At 46.2% G+C, this 15,929-nt stretch overlaps 3 long non-coding RNA genes across 4 annotated transcripts in view; all 3 read right to left on the minus strand.

The window, feature by feature from the left end:
- Positions 1 to 15,929, minus strand: part of LOC310764837 — a 392,409-nt gene that overhangs the window by 297,708 nt on the left and 78,772 nt on the right. The window lies entirely within an intron of this gene.
- Positions 1 to 15,929, minus strand: part of LOC310764860 — a 65,757-nt gene that overhangs the window by 14,210 nt on the left and 35,618 nt on the right. The window lies entirely within an intron of this gene.
- On the minus strand, positions 6,797 to 15,242 carry LOC310764876. 2 transcript variants are annotated; one of them, XR_014549307.1, is made up of 4 exons: positions 15,080 to 15,242; positions 11,571 to 11,658; positions 9,742 to 9,931; positions 6,797 to 8,348 (listed from the first exon to the last, which is right to left on the minus strand). It is a non-coding gene; the product is annotated as an uncharacterized lncRNA (long non-coding RNA). The 2 variants fall into 2 exon arrangements; XR_014549308.1 differs by having other exon boundaries at positions 11,517 to 11,658.

The raw sequence follows: 15,929 nt of genomic DNA on the forward strand, positions 1-15,929 counted from the left end.
GGGGCAAGTTCCTGCTGATACTGGGTGAAATTTCTCCCCCAAATCCCATAAGATCCTGGGCACTCCACAAAATTGCATGCAATTTTGGGTGAGATCTTGCCCAACAGGGACAGGATCTTGCCCCAACCGTCGCCAGTGGTGGTGCTACTTCTCTGCCACTGGCACAGGTGACGGGGGACCTATGGGCATGCTGCCTGACGGTCTTCTGCCACCTGAGGCAACAGCTTCACCCTGCCTAATGACTAGTCCTAACCCTCACTGACACAGAAGAGATGGGAAATGTGAGCTGTTCTGCAATCCCTTAAGGTGGACTTCTTGTGGCAAGTGTTGGGATACTGCCAGGGAGACGGGGGCATCAGGCAGGCCCCAGCTGGTTCTGGACGATCACCAGTCTCCCGTGGAACAGCATCAGTCAATTAGCGACACGAGCCTCAGATACGTTCCAAGACCGGTGCACACTCTGTCAGCAGAGTGTATAAATCATCCACAACGGAAGAGGCAGACAGAGAAAGCATATTTACAGCTTTATTCAGCATAGTTCAGGAACAAAGGAAAACATGACTGCTTGCCTTCATGTCCAGCAAAACAGCTGCATAGCAAAAGCAACATACAATGGAAGTTCCCAGCAGACTGCGCTGGGAGTAAACAGGCATGTTGTCAGGGAATCAGGAGCAGGAGCACTGGGGAGAGAGGAATTGGAGAGCGAAGGGGAAGAATCCGAGGGAAGCGCAGGGGACTATGACAGTGGCCCGAGAGATTCCATGAGCTTCTCCAGCGAATCAGAAGATTCCCAGAAGGGGGCTCCGATGGTCAGGGCAAGGGGGGTCCCAGGGGGGACGCATCAGAAACAAGGAGCCAGAGGGGAACCCCAAAGCAGCAGTGAAGGATCAGGACCAGTTTCCCCACCAGAGCATAGTGGGGGGGAAGAGTCACATGTGTCAGGGCCAGCGTCTCCTCCGGAGGGGAGGGAGAGTAAGTCAGGGCTGACCACGCCTCCATCGGAGAGTGGGGGAATGGAGGGGAGGTCAGTTGCAGCTAGCCCACCCGAAGGGGGAAGCAGTGACAGCAGCAGTGAAACGGTTAGGAGGAAAACTGCTGGCTGGGCGCGCGCGCCAAGTTCAAATGTACAGGCGCGCGGGACAGCAGGAGACCCGGATGGGGAACCAGCTCCTAAAGCCCGCCGGAGGGAGGGAGAAGGCTCAAGGGAATCAGCGTCAGAAGAGGCTAGGAAGGGCGAGACCCCGGCGGGCAGGCGGACCCAGAGGAGGAAGGAGCAGCGGAAAAGGTGGAGCAAGGCGAGGGTCTTAAATTGGTGTACAGGGGGAGGAGATTCAGAAGGGTCATCAGCGGTCTGACAGTTGAGGCGTGGGGCTGCGCGCTGCGGCTCTGGAAGTGAAACTGAACTTCAATAAAGACTTTTGTATTTAATTAGAAAGCAGCGTTGGTCCTTTGTGAGCTGGGACCTTGGGCAGCCTTGACACATGTGATATACAAACCTCATGCCTGTACCCTTTTCAAGTGGAATGGAACTATATCCTAACACCAGGTGCCAGTGTGCATGAGGCAGCTCAGGCCCATCCTTTGAGCTGAGTGGCTGAGTCTGGCCTGGAGCAGCTATTCCCAAGCTTGAGATGTGATTGGACTATGACTCCAAGCATCCCTCACCACTGGCCCTGCTGGCTAGTAATGATGGGAGTTGCAGTTGAAACAGTATCTGGGGGCCCAAGGTTGGAAAAGGCTGGCAATGAGAGCAGGGATAGCTAATGTATGGCTCTCTAGATGTTGTTAGATTCTAGCACCCATCATTAAAGGAGAGGTTCTGAGTTGATCCTATAAAAAGAGTGTCTCATACTTTTTCCTCAATGGGGAACCCTCACAACATAAGCACTTAAATGCAACCTTCAGTATTCACAGTATTCAAATTCTTCCAGTACAGTGGTACCACAGGTTAAGAACTTAATTTGTTCTGGAGGTCCAATCTTAACCTGAAACTGTTCTTAACCTGAAGCACCACTTTAGCTACTGGGGCCTCCCGCTGCTGCCGCACCACCAGAGCGCGATTTCTATTCTCATCCTGAACCAAAGTTCTTAACCAGAGGTACTATTTCTGGGTTAGCGGAGTCTGTAACCTGAAGCATCTGTAACCCGAGGTACCACTGTATTTACATAATTTATCCTTTCAGCCAATGCCTAGTACATGCTTTAACTTGAGAAAATAGCATACAATACAGGGCTAGCACTCAAGCTTGCTTCTTTTTTTTAAATTAAGCTTAGCTGGGTGATGTGGTGGGGGAACCAAAAACATGTTTTCTTTAAAATAAAAAAATGTGTTATTAATAAAAATAGCTGCTGAAGCTTGGTTCACAATGCAACACAATACACAGCGCGGCCTTGATTAGTTTTCATGTGGTAGACACAGTGAGAAGGTTATTAATAAGAAGCTTATATCAAGCACAGAAGCAGTGTGGAACCTGGCAGTGTATCAGGTTTCTGGGGTGGCTGCTTTCACATTGCTCCAAATGAAGAAATTCATCTCCAATTAGGACACTGAAAGAGGACCCTGTGTTGCATAAAATTTCCTTGTGTTAACTTGTGTGTGTGCGCACGCAAATCTCAAAATAATTTCTATAATGCAGCGGGTGGACTTTGTCGTGCTCATCCCATCGTTCCATCAGCACAAGCATTGCAGCTTACCAGACGGAACCATCTCCCCTTTCCTCTCCCCAGCTGTTGTTCTGGGGGCTCACCTGACCCTGAGCCAATATTGGGGAGCATGGAGGGGGATATGGGGAGAAGAGAGAGCGTAAGCCCTGCAGAGGTGGAATTAGAGCCTCGCAACCAGTTCTGCAGCACTGGGTGCCAAAACTAGGGGGCACTGCAGGCCATCGCAATGATGACATGGTGAATTGAGCAGAACGGAAGGCAGGGGGCAGGGGGCACTAAATTTTGGTCTTGCACAGGACACCGCCTGAAATCTGAAAGATCCAAGCCCTGCTGAGCAAGTGAAGGTTCTTGTGCAGGACTTCTGCTGATGGAGCCAATCCCACCTTGTTCGTCCAACCCTAGTGGGGAAGGGCATAATTGTGTTCACAGACCCCACTTCACTCTAGAGAGGTAATGTAAACACACCTGTGCACCTTTCTCAGTCTGCTCTCCTGATGGCCCTGCTCTCCCTTCTATTGGTGCATGATCTATAAGCCATACTTTATGTTATGTATTCAGTGGTCTGTGTTTGCCTCAGCTTGCGTCTGGACTAAGGATTCTGAGCTCCTGTGTTCTGATTTGATACACGTTGTCCAATCACAGAACATTTCAGGATCTGGGCCTCTGCCATTGGCCCTTGAACTCTGCGCAGTGGCGTAGCATGGGGGGTGCAGGGGGGCGGGCCGCACCGGGCGCAACATCTGGGGTTAGGGCAAATCCATGGGTTAGGGGGCGCAAATCCACGGGTTAGGGGGCGCAAATCCACGGGTTAGGGGGCGCAAATTACTTGCCTTGCCCCGGGTGCTGACAACCCACGCTACGCCACTGACTCTGCGTCGTGATTCGCAGTTTGGAAGTTTAGCCAGCCAATCACGTTGGGAGTGGGAGTGGCCAAAGCTTTCAGAAATGTATTTAAGCAGCTGCTTTGCCCCTGTTTCCCAGTTATGTAGTTCAATAAAGGTATTTGCATGTTATCACTGTGTCTTGCCTCATGGGAACCCATCTACACTTCACTTTTAACTCTGGAAAGTGTACAAAATATCCATCCTAAAGGAACCCACTCTATGTTTCTGCCACTGCCTTCCTGATTGGAAGGGGGGAAATCCCAGAGCGCTGACTCACACAGAAACATGATGGGATGACTCCTCAAAGGATAGGTGGTTCTGCTTTGGCTTTGCAACCTTGGAGACCCGAAACTGAGCAAGAAAGCAAGGTTCTGAATTTAAACTACCTTTGCAGCTTTCCAGCAAGTACCTTGCAACAAGTAATTTGCAGCAGAAATTTCTCCCACATGTTTACTCTACTGGCTGCCCACACAACCCTTGGGAGTTATTTGTCTCAGAGTCCTGGAATAAAGACAGGTGGGACTGAACTCACAGATATTGACCCTAAAAATATTGATCTGATTCCTTTTCACTTTGACAGGCCTTTGTTCTTCTAGTAACTAGATTTAGCAACGTTTTCACCTTTTGAATGTTGATCTGACAGCCCCACTGTGTATTTCAGTGGGATTCAAAAGGATTCAGAGGGAAGAATAATACCTTGCTTTAGGTAACATGGAACCAGAAAAAAAACATTAGTAACGACGACCTTCCTAGAAGACGAAAAAGATAGTTTAGGAATGAGAATGAAAAATGTTAATTGCATGTCTGATTTAGCAACACTAGTGTAGAACAAAGAATAAAATGCAACGACTACCTTAGGCAAGGAATTGTTTGTAGAAAATAAATTTAGAACAGTGTGTTATTACAAATGCTGTAAAGGCATCTATTTAATTTTACCACAGGGCCTTCCAGATGTTGTTTTGCTTGTGCATTCATGATTATTTGTGCTCAAAACCCTTACTGGGGATGTTGCTTCCAATACTGTTTGTTCCTGAAAATGTTTGGGGACGATTGCACTATTTCCTTTCCCATATCCCATATGTGAATATCCCATACCTTTCTGCTCAAGTCCTCTGGTTTTTATTTATTTATTAAAACTCACAACTTTTTATACCACGGATTCCTCTGGTTTGTCTTGCTTTTGTTGCTCGGCAGTCCCCCCCCCCCCCGCCCCCGGGCAGCAATAATGTGACAGCATTGGGAAAGCATTGCAAAATAATTAAATGAAGCAGAGCAAATGCTACACTAAGGCACTACTGTTGTCTCAAAAATTACGTTGCAGAATATGCCCTCAATAAAACCCCAGACTCGAGGGGCCCTATATGTGTTTTGTCACAAGAATGAATGTTAAGACTATGCACCCAAAGTGAGGACAACTTCAATCAGCAGCTGCAGTAAGATTCTGCAATGAAGACTGCACACTTTAAAATTACTTTCTGCTTTGCTGTGTTTTTATTCTCCTGCTATGACATCTTACAGAGCAATCCTAACACACCCCAAATGGCCATGGGGCAGGGGCAAGATGGAGCACAATTGCCTCTCCGCCAACCTCTGTCACCAAAGAGGTGCACCTCTGATTCAGGCCGTAGTTTTGCTGTGGTAGGGGCTCCACACAAGCAGGCAATAAGGTACCACTGTGGACAGCCGGAGGAAAGCCCCAAAATTATTATTTCAGGATGGGGTACTAGAAGCTTAGAATCCGCTGGATCCAAAGCCCCAAGTGGTCCAAACATTAATAATAATAATAATAATAATAATAATAATAATAATAATACTTTTATTATCATTGTACAACCTGTGTACAATGAAATTAAATGAGCCTCCCTCTCCCCCCCCCCAACACTCAATCTCTTATCAAACAACACACCACCTCACAAGTCAATTTTGCTATGTTATTTTCCATTCAGCAGCCTAACAGCCCACGGATAGAAGCTATTTTTTAGCCTGTTGGTACGGCTGATACTTCTATACCTCCTGCCGGAGGGTAGAAGATTAAAGAGGTGATGGCCGGGGTGTGAGTCGTGCCTGAAAATTTTCCTCACTCTCCTAAGACAACGATCCCTTGCGATGTCATCTAGCGGACTCAAGGGACAGCCCATGATATCATGAGCTGTATTCACCGCCCTCTGTAGAGACTTTCTGTCCATGGCTGTCAGGCCAGCAAACCACACTGTAATACAATATGAAAGGACACTTTCTATTGTGGACCGGTAAAAGGAGTTCACCAATTGTTTTTTAACATTATTCTTTCGCAAGACCCTAAGGAAATGGAATCTCTGTTGGGCCTTTCTGACCACCTGAGTTATGTTGATTTTCCAAGTGAGGTCCTCAATAAACTCCCAGGAATTAGACTCCTCAGAGGAGGTTATTAGGATCCCTTGTTAGGATTGTTCTTAACTCTACTTGTTTTTATGTCTAAAAGGAGGTAAAATGGTTGTCAAGAAACTTTGTCTCTCTGGTCTTCATATAAGTTAAATGCCATTACATTATCTTAGTTTGCTGAGGTACAAACTAAGCTAATCTAAAAAGTGGGAGTTAAAAACTCACCTTTTGGAGGCAACCATGAGACATATGTTCCAGCTATCCCTTCTCTCCAGGGATTAACTCTGTTAACATGTACTATCTTAGGTAAAACTCTGAACAGGAGGAAGATCTGCCTTGACTGTAAAGTGGCATACACATAATATAAATGCATGCATGTCAACCCTAACACTCTCTACATGGATGCGGGAGAAATTTGACATGGTTCACATTTAAAGGCGAGTGCAGCCACTTCACATTTTCCAAACTAGTATGTGAACCAAAACACAGCCATTATTTATGCTTATCTGAATTTTGCAAGGCAGTTCTCCAACCAAGGAACGTGCACAATAATGCACATGCTAGAGTTAAGAGTGCATATAAATGCATATATTGTTGAAAATAGCATACAAAAAATGAAATTTTATTAGGGGAAATTGCACAAATATGCATATTAGGCAAAAACGCATTCAGATCTGTATATTGAGAGAAATCTGCACTGAAATTTCCATGAGGACTTTTTAATAATTAAAAAATGGAAACCAATGTGGAAATGTGGAGAACGGAAGACTGGAAAAAAGTGAGAAACCAGAATTGACAAGTATCTCCTCTCCCCTAGCTCCGTGTTATGCACAACCTGCCATCAGGAACATGCAGAATGTGAGAACAGGTTGTCCCTATGAGCTGCCTGTGTCTAACGCAAAACAGGGAAGGCTGGTGTACCTAAATTGGATCCCAAAAGCCTCAGGTCCTTATCAGCTCTAGTCCCTAACAAGGCTGGCACTCCACAAAAGATAGACTATGCAGAACACCTCCATTAAAAGCAGGAGGCATGCCACATGTGGAGTCTTAACATGAGTGCTATTGCCATTTTAAAACTAGCCAGAAAATTATAAATTGCCCAGAGAGCAATTCCTGGGTGAAAGTGAGCAATTAACCCATCCACAGTACATTATGTACCATGGAAACCACTTTGCATATTTGCTGCTTCTTCTCTTTTTCAGCTTTCAAATGCCTGCTGTTTTTCCTATGCCCAGTCTGTGGCTTGTTTGCAAAGCCTTTCACATGCTGTCCTCATCCATGAAGGATCCATTTGTCCATCATGCACCCGCAGATGTCCAGGTGTGTGAATGATGCAGCACATGGACAAGTCAGGGAGGGGGTTCTCTGTAGAATTACCTACGCAAAAGACCTGTGTGATCAGCCCTTTCCATTTAATTGCACAGTTATTTGTTTAAACTCATCTGTGCACCACATGGGGTGTTTTTTCTGGTGCCCAAAATGACTTCTGAAAATACAGTGATGAAAAAGCAGCTCCTTCACAGCTGGAGGTGGTGTCAGAAGGCGAGTTCCATCAATTTCGGATTTCCAGCAGATTGACATTTGTTCCGATTGAGCTTTAAAGAGCAGGTTTTCACTGGGAAAGCTCAGGAGCAAAAACGAAAACAAACAAAGGTGCTTGGACATGGAGATTTCAATCGCAGGCAGTGCCTGGAAAGGGCAGAATAAAGGTAAGTGTGGATTAGCCCTATGCTGCCCAAGTCAGTGCTGGCTTCCCCTTACCCCATTTTGAATCTCATTCTTGCCTAATGGACAGAAACTCAGACACCACCACAATAATGAGAACAGGCAGTGCCTTGGAGGAGGAAGGGCAACTGGGAGGAGCAAAGAAAGAAGAAACGCTATGGTACACCTGGATCAACACAACCAAACACCTTCATCTGCCCCAGCTGCAACAAAATATGTCTCTCCCATATTGGTATGTAACTCTCCAATGGTTTGATTTCACCCCCAAAGGTGCATTCTGTCATTGTCTCCTGAGACAGACGGCTGCCAACCAACAAGACCAACCCGAACAGTTCTGCATCTCTCAATAGAATCCATTTCCATTAAACATCAGATTTGTATCCTGTTGTTTGTATGTTCCTGTTTTGTACATTTATTTAGTTAACTTCTCCTAGGCTGCTGTTCCAGCAGTTCAAAGCAACTTGCGTCAAATAAAAGAAAAATACATTTAGGAGGACAAAAAAAAAGCAGCATCAACAACATGCCACTACAGATGAAAGCAGCCACACACAAAAACTGATTTCTTCATCAAAATCCAGAACAGAAAAGGCAGGGCTTGCAACCTCTCCTCCAGCAAGATAATGAAGTTGCATCTCTCCTAACCTCTTCAGAGAGAAAGCTGTATTTAGGGACAATCACTCAGAATGCTCAGCTCTTGATTGCTGACGTCTAAACCTGCCACCAAAATGGAACAGACAGTACAACCTGCTGAATCATTAAGGGAAGCATATGTAGCTCTTAAGGCATGAAAGTCCCAGGCCATCCAAGGCTTTAAAGGTTAAACCACTATTACCTTGAATTGGTTTCCATAGCAAACCAGCAAGCCCACATAACTGTTGCAGATGTGGATCGAATATGTACCTTTCAACTCCTATTAAGAGGTGACATCAGCATTTAAACCCTCTCAGTATCTGTACAGGATTTGAAACTGTTTTAGGGGTGTGCCATCGCTTTAACTACTTTTATATATGTAATGGTTTTCAATTTGTTTTATGTATGCAATTGTTTAGGGGATTTCATATAGGAAATTATTTGTATATGGCTTTTATTGTATTGTGAATAGGACGTTCCCTTAGGATGTCCCTATTTTAATTAGAGAAATGTTGGAGGTAAACCCCCCCCCCAGCCAAGAAGATAAGGAAATACAACCTTTAGAAGACATCTGGAGGCAGCCCTGGATAGGGATGCTTTTTAATGTTTCATGTTCTATTATGCTTTTAAATATGTTGGAAGCCACCCAGAGTGACTGGGGAAACCCAGTCAGATGAGTGGGGTATAAATAGTAAAATGATGGTGATGGTGGAATAGGACATCCCTATTTTCATCGGAGGGATGCAGGTGGCGCTGTGGTCTAAACCACTGAGCCTCTTGGGCTTGCCGATCAGAAGGTTGGCGGTTTGAACCCCCGCAACAGGGTGAGCTCCCGTTGCTCTGTCCCAGCCTCTGCCAACTTAGCAGTTTGAAAGCACGTCAAAAATGAAAGTAGATAAATACCACATCAGTCCCTTCTCCCTCCTCAGAGAAAAGCCAGCAAGAGCCGCACACACGCTCCGCGTGGCTCTTTAAAGAGAGCACTGAGCAGAGCCTCCCGCCTGCATTCGCTCCATAAGACACACACACACATTTCCCCTTACTTTTTAGGAGGGAAAAAGTGTGTCTTATGGAGCGAAAAATACGGTAGGTACCACTCCGGCTGGAAGGTAAACGGCATTTCTGTGCGCTGCTCTGGTTTTGCCAGAAGCGGCTTAGTCATGCTGGCCACATGACCCGGAAAACTGTCTGCGGACAAACGTCGGCTCCCTCAGCTAGTAAAGCGAGATGAGGAGCTCAACCCCAGAGTCGTCTGCGACTGGACTTAAATGTCAGGGGTCGCTTTACCTTTACCTTTATTTTCATTGGACAAATGTTGGAGGGTATGATTGTCAGCTACAACCCACGGAAACCCCCTGCCCAGGCCCAGCCCACTGATGAGGCAAGGTGAGGAGCTTGCCTCGAGCAGTGGAAGTCCAAGAGCAGGCACCTGCCTCGCCTCCACACCCCCACCCAACTTCCAGTGGAGAAGCCTCACCAGCAGATGCAATGGTTTCTGGCAAGATCTCACTGTCACGGTCCGGTTCATGGGCAACTGAAGTCCCGGCTGGGGATGTTGGGACTGGGGGCAAGATGGCGGGGTGGGAGCAGAACAGGAGTCCAGAAGCCAGGAGTCAGGAAGCCAAGAGTCCGAGGATCAGAGAGCTGGGAGTCAAGAAGTCAAGAGTCTGAGGGTCAGGAAGCAAGGAGTCACGAAGTCAAAGGTCCAAGGGTCAAGGAGCCAAACGCAGCAAGGCAGGAAGCGTGTTGCTGTGGCAAAGAGCCAAAGGGAAATGCTGACCTTATTTCCCTTCCTGGCTCTTGCCACCAGGTGCTGTGAGTTACCAATCGGCCTCACCTGTGCGGCCGCACCTTGCCTCTTCAGAACAAACTTAGGAAGGCTCCTGCACGCACACCTGACACCCAATGGAAGCCGGCGCCACTGCTACTGTTACACCGGCACCGTCGTGCAATACCAGTAAGAGTGGCAGCAAGGGGCTGGGGGGGGCAGTGAAGGGGCGGGGAGGGGCACATTCCCATTTCCCCATAAAAAATGAAATGGGGCACACCTCCCCTAACCCTGACCCCACCTAGCAAGATTGCAGTCCTGGAGAAGTTGGAAGGGTAACCAGAATAATAGGCTCCCTGTTACTCAGGCAGCACTTCCATGTTTGCATGCACCCCGTGGACATCCCATAGTGCATTAACACAGCACAGAATAGATTGCCTTCTCCAATCCCAGTGTTAAGAACTGAGCAAAGATGCTACCAGGTAATTCTCCTGCTGGCAAACCTGGCTAGGGACTATCCAAGAGTCTGCACTGCCACCCTCTGGCTGCCAAGTGAACAGCACACTTGCTTCACCTTTGGAAAGCGGGAGAGACGATGAGACTTCACGTACGCATTAAATAATTTGAAGAGGCCCATTTCAATTAACCTTCACTCTAGTAAGAACTGCAGATATAGGTGTGAATTAAATCTGTCGACCCTGGCTTCACTCACATTTAGGCAGAACCAAAGCCTGCACTTAATAATACATTTATTTTCTATCGAGGGAGGTGTTGGTGCTAGCTAATTACTGGCCACTGGCACTGGGTTATTACTGATCAAAGCTGAAGGATGAAACTCGGAGAGGGCACATTAATGAAGTGTTAAAGCTTTCATCACTTTGGTGCATTTGGGCATAAACCACAATCCCCTAAAGCTACCACTGCCATATCCCTGACCATTTACTGGAGCCGATGGGAGCTGGAGACTGTTGCGTTCAGAAGCCAGGGACTCTTAGAAATAAGAATCTGGACCCAGACTTTGCGTAGTAGATTTTTTTTTAGAGTTCTTTTCTTGCAGAATTCCCCTTCCTTCCAGAATTCCCCTTGCTGCAAAATCCTGGAGTGGATTAGTCTCTGGTTAGCCCAGAGCATTCAAAAATCCCGGTTTGGAATACGGAATGGATCTGCCATAAACATTACAGCAGGGATGGGGAACTAGTGGAGCTTACTCCCCAAATTCCAGTTGTAGGACTGTAGCCTCAGGGATGTAAGAAAGCACTGTTTTCCATTTCTTCCCGTATTCACCACATGTACCACTATTTCCATTCTACTGCAGTTTGTCTTCTGCCATAAACTGTGTTACTCATCTTCCTGTCTGCTGTTACGTATGTTACAATGTCATTACGTTATTCTACCCCATTCATTTCAAAGCAAATGAAATGAAATGAAATGCAGGTGTGGGGTGGTGTAATAATTAGTTCATCATTTGCGGCGGCAGCAAAGACCTGACAGATTCATAGCATTGATTTCCATTCCAGAGACCAGACGATTAAGCAAACCTTGGGAATTTCAGCTCCCGTTGCTTGTTTTCATCAGATGTCTCTGACATCACTAGCTGGGAATCCTGTGGGTCTGCTGCCCTGTGCTCTGTTGAAGAAAAGCATGGATAGAGATGGATTAAATAATGAATAAATCACTGCTTTTGAATTATGGATCAAAGATCTCTGCTGCAGCAACAGATGGCCGTAACAGCATTCTTGCAAAACATCACTTTCAAAAACATCTCACTCACCTTGACTAAATTTGTGAAAATATTCCACAATAGGGTTTTTTTCTTATTCCCCCCTCCCCAAAGAAAACTGGGACAAAATCCTAAAGGTACAAACACAGGATGCCTCAATATTATCACTGTTTTGCAGGCATACTGAACCCTAACCCTCAAAACTACATTTCATTTGCTATTGCTGCTATTTAGATATTGCTTTTATGTTTTATTTTGCATTGATCATATTTCAATGTTTTTATTTCTTGATTTGTTTTTATTTAATGTAAGGAGGAGAAGGGGCCAGGTGAGCCTCTCTGGGGATGCTGTCCCACAGCCAAGGCCATCCATTTGATAGTCACCAGCCTTGTTTCGCTTGGCAGGAGCCCTTGAAGCAGGCTGTTGGGTCTCTTTGAAATCTATGCTGCGTGATCAGCTCTCAGTGCAACGGGGGGGGGGGTCACATCATCAGGAAGGGATGTTGTATGAAGGCAAGGTAGCTCAGAACTTGCTGTTCTAAACAGGCTCTGCAGCCAACAACACCTGCAGATTTATAGGCATCGCGGTCATTTGCATTTCCATCAGGCAACCTTCCAAGGGGCCCAGAAGTACCCTATCAGTTTTTCATCAGCTTTCCTCAGTCAAAAAGCCAGCTGAACATATGCTGTGTAGCACTGCTGGGACAGGTTTTCTATTTTTCCCTTTCCTGTGTATATTTTAACCAGACTATCTACCCTTTCCCATCATCTCCCCCGGCTCAGCAGGATGCAAGAGGATTAAATTTGAAGAATAATATTCTCTTTGTTCCCCCACCCCCCACATTAGCTAAAAAAACATCTCTCTTACAGTTAATTATCAGTGATCTATATTTCATTGTCCTCCAAATCACAGCTTTCCCACACTTCCCCCTCCCACAATCCAGTTTCTCTCTTACCCAGGCCTGGCCAGCTCATGGGGCAGGCTGAGGCAGCTGCCTCAGGTGGTGGAATGCCAAGAGGAAGGGCCCTGCAGAGATCTCGTGAGATCTCACTGGACCCCCTTGTTGCCAATGCTGCTTTGAGGGTGCTGCTGCATGACCCAGATAAGGGAGGCTGTGGTAGGGTGGCACCTTCCTGTTCTCCCCTCAGGCAGTGAAACTTGACACAACACCCCTGCTCGTACTCTCCTGTTTTTTGGCATATCGCTGGCCCAAGAAAATCTAGACCGATCAAGGGAGAAATGTGGGAAGGCAGCAATTTAGAGGTTAATGTCATACAAGTAACGGATAATTAATGTGGGTTGTTGTTGTTGTTTAGTCGTTTGGCGTGTCCAACTCTTCGTGACCCCATGGACCAGAGCAAGCCAGGCACTCCTGTCTTCGACTGCCTCCCGCAGTTTGGTCAAACTCATGTTAGTAGCTTCGAGGACACTGTCCAACCATCTCGTCCTCTGTCGTGCCCTTCTCCTTGTGCCCTCCATCTTTCTCAACATCAGGGTCTTTTCCAGGGAGTCTTCTCTTCTCATGAGGTGGCCAAAGTATTGGAGCCTCAGCTTCAGGATCTGTCCTTCCAGTGAGCACTCAGGGCTAATTTCCTTAAGAATGGATGGGTCTGATCTTCTTGTAGTCCATGGGAGTCTCAAGAGTCTCCTCCAGCACCATAATTCAAAAGCATCAATTCTTCGGCGATCAGCCTTCTTTATGGTCCAGCTCTCACTTCCATACATCACTACTGGGAAAACCAAGGCTTTAACTATACGGACCTTTGTCAGCAAGGTGATGTCTCTGCTTTTTAAGATGCTGTCTAGTCATCGCTTTTCTCCCAAAAAGCAGGCGTCTTTTAATTTTGTGACTGCTGTCACCATCTGCAGTGATCATGGAGCCCAAGAAAGTAAAATCTCTCACTGCCTCCATTTCTTCCCCTTCTATTTGCCAGGAGGTGTGTATATATCCACATTAAGTGACAGTATGGATGTGCCCTTTATTAGTTCAGTTCTGCCAGTCTCTGGCCCCATTAATCCTCTCCTATCCTCCACCATAGTATGTCAGTGGTACTCTTCAAGAGGTGGAACAGCCAGGTGAAAATGAGGTCAGGGCTTCTGCACCTTTGTTGTATGGGCAATCTATCCGGAAGATAAATTGTACTTTGAGGAGTTAGTGGTATGACATGGTTACCCTTCCTGCCTCTTTCCCAATCCGGCTTTCTTGTCTCTTGTTAAGTTATTTGATGGCATAAAGAACAGCCTTTCCTGTCCTAATCAGTTGGGAGGAAGTGATACTGCTAGGTACCTTCTTTGATGTTGGACATTGTTTTGAGAAAGTGAGGCATTAGGAGGGGGTGCCTAATGAATAATCTCCACTTAGCCAGTAATGAATGATCTGCATGTAGCCAGTCAGGCAAGCAACACAGGCTAAATCGGATAAATCGGATGGTTGCGGACAGAGTTTTTTGAGAAGCTCGTGCACGGAATTGATCGGCTGCGGGGCCGTGCAAACTGAGGCTACCTGGGGGAGTCACTTCGCCGCTTCTTGAGGGCTTCCAAGTGGCAGATTGAAGTGCTTGCTTGGTATGTATATATTCCTTGCTGTTTAGAATAAAACCTTTAATCTTCTTACTCACTTGTGTTTTGTATTACTTCTGAATCTCATTTTTAAAAAGCCACCTTCCATTTGGCAAGACAGTTGTTTAGAAGAGGCAATTTCAGCAGGGGCAGCTTGTCATGCAATTATCATTATTATTGTATTTTTCTGTTGTGAACTGCCTTGAGATTTGTGATTGAAGGGCAGTATACAAATAATAATAATAATAATAATAATAATAATAATAATAATAATAATGCTGGTGCGGATCCCTGGCATCTCCTGATAGGGCTGGGAGAGACTCCCTGCATGAAATCCTAGAGTTGCTACCAGTCAGTGTTGACAGTACTGAATTAGATGGACCAATGGCTAAAGCAGCTTCCCAGGTTTCTATGTTCATTGGGTCACCATACCAAGAGGAAGAATTAAACCTATTGAGTGCTGTCTTCTCCCCCCCTCCCCCCGGCATTTAATATTTCCTATTGAATTATTCCAAATTATACTACTCTGACATACAAGATGGCACCATACGTTTCTTACTTGCACAATTGCTTCTTGACTCATATGTCGCCTGGGGAGTTTGAAGTAAATACAAGTTATTCCTTAAATTAGTCTCCTTCGTTTTTCCAAAGCGTTAGTTCTTTGATTGAAAGGTGGGGAGGTTTCTCCTACTGTGTAGGAGGCAAAGACGTAGATTGTTAATTAGCGGGCTCAGTCGTTTCAAGACTTTGGGAGGGTTTTAGCCTTACCTTAGGAACCTGTTTGTAATCAGATTCTGATTGGTATTTCAGGCTGAGTGAGAGCCAAAGTTGCTGGAGAAATCCATTAATAGGTTATTTTCCCATGTTTCCGGCAGCTGCAATGGGAGGGGGAGGATATAAGAATTAGGACGGTACAGCTGCTCAGGAAACGGGCTTGACGCTTTCCTTCCCATGCCATTTTACTGATTTAAATCCTACCCTTTTGAAGCCACTAAGTAAGGTAGAAAAGGTAATGGACCCCTGGATGGTTAAGTCCAGTCAAAGGCGACTGTGGCGTTGTGGCGCTCATCTCACTTTTAGGCCGAGGGAGCCGCTGTTTGTCCACAGACAGCTTTCCAGGTCATGTGGCCAGCATAATTAAACAGCTTCTGGCACAACGGGACAAAATGACGGAAGCCAGAGCGCATGGAAACGCCGTTTACCTTCCCACCACAGTGGTACATATTTATCTACTTGCACTGGCATGCTTTTGAACTGCTAGGTTGGCAGAAGCTGGGACAAAGCAACGGGAGCTCACCCCATCATAGGGCTTCGAACCACCGACCTTCCGGTCGGCAAGCCCAAGAGGCTCGGTGGTTTAGACCACAGCGCCACCCACGTCCCTAAAGCAACTAAGTATCCTTTGCAACACACAAGTATCTCTACTGGTTCCCTCTAAGAGCCAAATAGCTTAATAGTTTCATTGCAAAAAGGCAAAATAGAAAGGTGGTCTGTCCGTCCCCGCATCTGATCACAGCCCAAATCAAGCCCCCTCTGTGGCAGCTTGAAATCATTATGATTTTAAGACTAGCTCCATCAGGCTTTCCCAACAACTGCCCCACAGGACCCTGGTGAGACT

The sequence above is a fragment of the Podarcis filfolensis genome (genome assembly GCF_964270895.1).
Source record: "Podarcis filfolensis genome assembly, chromosome: 6".
Classification (NCBI taxonomy): domain Eukaryota; kingdom Metazoa; phylum Chordata; class Lepidosauria; order Squamata; family Lacertidae; genus Podarcis; species Podarcis filfolensis.